General features: G+C 41.9%; 1 long non-coding RNA gene across 1 annotated transcript; it reads left to right on the top strand.

Moving 5' to 3' along the window:
- The first annotated feature begins 572 nt into the window (after positions 1 to 572).
- LOC138583233 (uncharacterized) lies at positions 573 to 5930 on the top strand. Its single transcript, XR_011305187.1, has 2 exons — positions 573 to 4708; positions 4767 to 5930. It is a non-coding gene; the product is annotated as an uncharacterized lncRNA (long non-coding RNA).
- Positions 5931 to 6134: the final 204 nt, after the last annotated feature.

Genomic DNA, 6134 nt, shown 5'->3' with positions numbered 1-6134 from the left:
ATGAAATTCACTGCTTAGAATAAATATGCTAATAACACTTTGAGGGTGTCATTTGTCACTTGCATGAGATCACTGCTCAGCACAATAGAACCTGTATTTTGGGCTGAATTGGGTATTTTTGCTCTCAAAGGGCTGGCCCCGAGGAAGATTTTGCCCAATATCAAGACATTTGGTGGCAGCTTTGTGGGATTGTGAAGAGCAGTGCCATGCTGACATGACAAATGGTGTGAGAGAACACAGTGTAGAGTGGGGAGCAGGCTGTCGCATTTCCTTGATGGTCTCACTGCAGCTCTGAGACTTCAAAAGGCAGCAATGTTGTGTCGGCTTGCCGTGGCCGATAGCTTGTGTGGTTAAGACTCCCTTCATGGGATTGGTGCCAGGGAGTACAAGGCAATAAACGAGCGGGAAATGGCTTTGTTTAAAGCACTCCGATGAATGGTTAAGAAAGATGTATGCTCAATTAGAAAAGAATTTTATCATGTGGTTTCCCAAGTTTAAAGTTGTAATTTGGAATGCATAGTGAGACGGAGTTCTCATCTCTATTCTGTCATGAGGGCAGGGAAAAAAAAATAATAATTGCAGGGATTTGACATGCAAATTGTGAATAGTGATTTAACCATTGACTCAGCCCCAGTGTGCTAGCGAGTGGGGGCTGTAATGTTCGGAGGCGAAGGTTCGTCTTTTTTGATGTATGCTTTTGAAGGGTTGGCATTCCTGAATAATGAGGAAGGGGAATGAGCCATGCTTAGGAGAATGAGTAACATCTGTGCTGAGAGCCTAAAGAGTTTTTTTTTCTTTCTTTTGGCAACTGTAAAATTCCAAGTGCTAATGGTGGCAAATTCTGTTTAAAGGAAACACACTAAAATGGTTATATTGCATTTTAGGCTGTGCCATGCTTATATTGGGTGAGAGACTCACTTAAAAGGAAAGTGAGTGAATGTTATTTGGATTTTCGATTTTTGTGTACTGATTTGAAATTGCAGAACCAGCTTGCAATGGTTGGGGGGAAAAACAATTTATATTTTTCTAAATTGCCCCTGGAGTATTTTTGACTGTCCCCATGCTATGCCATGGATTTGTGCTGTTGCCTCATTAGTGATGTATGCTTTGGAAATAGTGACCTGTTGACTGTGATACATGGGGAAAAATGTTGTTGACACATTAAACAGCCCACAAGCAATAGAGTGTGGGTTGTTCTTGCAGAAAAAAAACGTGCAGGGAGCTGCACTAAATATGGCATTTTTATTTTTTAAATGCACTGAACTGAGTGGTTATAGTTTGGCAATGGTACAACAGAATGAAACATCTGTGTGTGATAAGATAGCACAAAGATTTAATGGGTTGTGAGTTCTCTTGAAAGATCGCACATTACAAGAAAAAAAAGACGCTTTGACATTTTGCAAAATTACATGGAGTAGAAAAATGACAAGAAAAGTGCCGCTTTTGAAAACAAGAGTCTTGCTGTGTGTGCAGAGCTTGTGCCTTGAAGCTGTCTTGGGCGAGGTGCGTGAAGGCAAACAAAAGCAGAAACAGTACAAGAAAGAGTTAATCTGGATGAATTGTCTGAAACGAGTGAAGCCGCCACAGTATAAGAGTTATAGGCAAAAGAGATAAGCTGCGTGCTAATGGCGCTGCCAGGTGCACACGAAAGATAAACATGCCTGCATTCCTGAGGAAGGGGGAGCAAAAACAGAGAGCTGTTCAAAAAGTAAAGAATTTGCCTAGTAAACTGTGGTACGGAGCAAAGGCTTCATGCAGGATGGCAGACGGGCACATCACATCTGAACATTTACCTATGCATCTGTGAATGGGCCAAGAAAAGACAGCTGCCCATTCCAACAGATATTACTGTGCAAACCGCATTCCCATGTGATGTGATGTGAAGTGAAGTAAAGCGCTATTGCTGTGCAAGCTGCATTCCAATGCTCCATGTGATGTGAACTGAAGTAAAGCGCTGTGCACTGGAGAAGAAACCTCTAGGCGCTTTGAGAAGAGAAAATACACATCTGGCAAACTGCAAGCTACATTGCCAGGGATGGAGTAACTGACAAAGACATTATGGCCTTCCAGATGGAAGCAAAACTGACAAAAGTGCTTAGCCGTTTTGCAAGAGACAACATGCAGAGCGGGGCTTTGAAGTACAACATGAACACTGCACATTAGCCATGATCCAGAAGCCACACGGCTTAGTGCAAGAATGAATGATTTGTTGAAGCAACAAAAGAAACTGACTCAGACTATCGCACTCAAAGGAGTGGTTCAAAAACAGCAAACGCCCTTTGAAAAAATGGAGTGATGCCAGCAGGGCAACCTAAACCAAGATCATGGGACACTGGAAGCAAGTTGGCGCCTGGCATTGGTGATCGCTTTGGTGAAAAAGAAAAGCATTGTGCGACCTGGGTACTTACTATATGGCTTTGTAAAAGCACAGATCAGTCTGAGGTACCATTGACCAGCTATGATTGCATTGCACAAATGAGTTTGTGATTAGGCAGTTACACCCCGTATGGTTGAGTGTAAATAAGCCCCCAGAAACATGCAGAAAGGTGATAAATAATTGCAGTAGCAATGACAAAGTGTGTAGTTACCTGATGAGACTTTTTGAAGATGGGGGTGGTATTATGGGAAGGGGTGGATAACGCTGATATTGAAGTTTTGATGACATCCTAACATTTCTGTTTGTATTTTGCCTAGGCAAAGCACGACAAGACATTTCATAATATAGGAAGATAATGTGCAGTTTGTGGGTGACACTGATCAAAGAAGGGTCAGACGCATTCTCAGAGAAAGCGAGCCACTGCGAACTGAACTGGCACGGTGCAGACTTGGCTAATTATCAAGTATTTGATGCTACACATTTAAATGACATGTTTTGCCCTTTCTTGTTTAAAGGACTATGGACAATGAATTGTGGACTGTAACATCAGGCACCACATACAGCTGTGTGACACAGCAATTGAATGCTAACACATTGAAAAATGGTTTTTAAATGCACTGTTGAGATGAATCTGAAAAAACCAAATGGTTTTACTCTTCCAACTGAATGGCTTTAACCAGAGATGTTTTGTTTTTTGAAAAAAAAAATATTCTACATTGCACGTAGGCAGGAGAATGATTTATGAACTGTTGGGGCAGCAGAATTATGCAAGCAGGAGTGTAATTAATTTTGAGATAAGATGAGTGCGCACATCAAAGTCACCTGTGCGTAGGTTAAGATTCTTAATTGAAGTAATGCTGCCAAGTGTATGAGCTATAATTTGAAATGGTAATCTTTGAAACACTGGATACTTTTACAGCCAGCTTAAGGCAGGTAAATGAAACCATGACTGACTTGATGTTTGATTTTATGACACAGAGTGTGACACGGTTTTTTGTTAAACCAACCAGTTTCATGTTTTTGTGGGGACAGCTGTCTCCAGCACACTAATGCAAAGAGTCACCTTTTGATTGTAAACATTTGGAATAATTCTTTGGAAAAGCGCTGCAAATGAGTATCCACATGGAATTGCTAGAGTACTGGCCTGGCACATTGTCAGGCATCTTTTGTCACTGAATGGATACCACTTGTTTAATTTGTCTAATGTGATGTTTTTCTGACCAAGAACTGCAGCGAGTGTTCTCGCCAAGATTTAATGAACTATAACTTGACTAAATGAATTTTTTCCATGGTGTGATGAAATAGCCACTGCCGGATAGTAGTATGGTGTTTGTGGCTAAAGTTAATATTGTATATGGTAGATATCCCACTTGAAGAAGGGTATTCTCCAAGTCACAGAAGGTAGACACTGTGAACCTGTTAGATTTTCCAGTAGTAAGACAACATGTAAATTGTAGACTGGTAATGCACACCTTCATTATTACAGTGCTACACTTAGACATAGATTTATCATGAGGCAATGTTTCCTTAGTACTACCAAGCTGCTACAAATGGAGTCCATTTCTATGGCCCATCACTAGAGTGCGCGTAGCTAGGGAGCTAGATTCATTAATTGCAGGAGCTTTATATGCTTGTGACATAGAAACTGTGCACTATAAGCTAGCCACTATGGGTTCTGATGCCAGCTCTGCTATAGAACTTCTGGCCTAGTGGGGCCCATTGATATGCCCAGCACTGCTACAAGTATTGACAGCCAATTGAAGATAACAGTATTTTAGACATGAAGACATTTTTGTCTGCCATAGGGCAGGTCAACAAGACTGCTAAATACACACAATGCATTGTATGGCAAACATTGTTAAATCAGCAGGTGTTGGCTTTTTACTGGGTGGGGGCGACCATCCTCCACACACTGGCACGCAGAGCTACAGTTACCAGCATACATATGGATTGAATTGCTTGCTTTTGATTGCATGAATAACACATGCCATGCTTTGATGTAAATTAGTAGAATTGTTTTTATTTAGACAACCTGGTGCCCATGGGTTCACCTTGTTCACGAAATTAGATGGTTTCTGGTTGGGTTCCACCTACCTGGGGGAAGTGTCTAGTCACACAGCCCATAGTCACGCTTGAATGCCCTGGGATCAGGGGGAGGGTAGGCCCTTAGGGTGAAAGGCTGCCAGGTTTTAGAATTGGTAACCATACATAAATGCAATAGTGCATTGTAGATTAGACTACACTGGATTGCCTTGACATTTTAACTGCATGCTGCTTTTTAACTGACAATCAGTTATACAAAATTGATTTAGGTATTTTTGTGTAGGCCAGGTTTTGGCTAGAGTAAATGTCCATGTTCACTTTGTGTAGGTATTTTTGTGTAGGCCAGGTTTTGGCTAGAGTAAATGTCCATGTTCACTTGGCGTAGGTATTTTTGTGTAGGCCAGGTTCTGGCAAGGGTATATGTCACTGTTCACTTTGTGTACATTTTTGTTTAGGTAGTGTTTTACCTTGCATGCCACGCTAACTAACCGCTAGAAGATAGTTTGCTTAAACCTCTTGCAAAGCCCCTAGGTCTTTATCACTGCACTAAATACTATGTTGATAGGTATTAGTCAGCATTTGTCGCACAAACGTTGAATAGGGGTGGAATGTAGTGATACACGAAATTGCAACCTTGCCAATCAGGGCTTTAGATGACAGCATTAGCCGCTGAAAGCCAATAGTGTATTCAAAGTATGTGCTAAAAATGCTGACAGTAGTCTGTTGTAGCACTTCCATTATGCAGTAGTGAGCTACAAGGAATATGATAGACAGGCAGGGAGGGCCCCCAGCTATGTAGCTAATAGGTTTTTGGAGTGTTTGGAACATCATGGCACCTATATAGCGCTTAGATAGCCAGTCTTAAGCGCTATAAACACTAAGCTATGAGTGCATGCCTTTTAGAGCTTGCAGATGGGGTTAATACATCCCTGCTTCCCTTAGAATATTCAGCCTCACTAACGTTGGCCCTGGCTCCAAGCTAATCTTCCTTTTCTCTGGGAAGGTACTGATAAGACATTCCTCAGCCAGCGCAGATGGGAACAAGGGAGGGGGTAGGAGCGAGCAGGGAGCATCTCAGAGAGAGCTGGGTTTTTTCCATGAGCCAGTTGCACAGGGAAAGTTCTGGAACTGTGCGTCATGGTGACTGACAGCAAGAAGTTATAAAATATCCATGCACACATGGATCAGGGGGAGATCGCCTGTGGACTTGATTCGTGCAGAAACAGGTGCCCGGCATTGGCTCATACGGTGTCCTTCAGCATTGTCCTCTGAGCGGGGCTTGTTTACAGCTAGCTTATGAGGGCCCAAGGTCTCCCCAGTGCTGATTAAAGGGACGTAAGACTGTGTTTCTCTATGTTTCTCTATATTTCTCTATGTTTCTCTATGTTTATCTAAGTTCCATGTTTCACTATATTTTGCATTGCTCTAAGTGTTATGCTTTCTAATATTCTGTAACTTGAATCCCAAATGTATATGAAATTCACTGCTTAGAATAAATATGCTAATAACACTTTGAGGGTGTCATTTGTCACTTGCATGAGATCACTGCTCAGCACAATAGAACCTGTATTTTGGGCTGAATTGGGTATTTTTGCTCTCAAAGGGCTGGCCCCGAGGAAGATTTTGCCCAATATCAAGACAAACTCTAACCTGCATACATCGTAATCTGCACAATCCTGACCCAGCCCTAAACAGATCTCAACACACCTTGATA

Source organism: Ambystoma mexicanum, chromosome 3q (genome assembly GCF_040938575.1).
Source record: "Ambystoma mexicanum isolate Mex_15411 chromosome 3q, UKY_AmexF1_1, whole genome shotgun sequence".
NCBI lineage: Eukaryota > Metazoa > Chordata > Amphibia > Caudata > Ambystomatidae > Ambystoma > Ambystoma mexicanum.
This window is presented reverse-complemented; position numbering and strand designations above follow the sequence as displayed.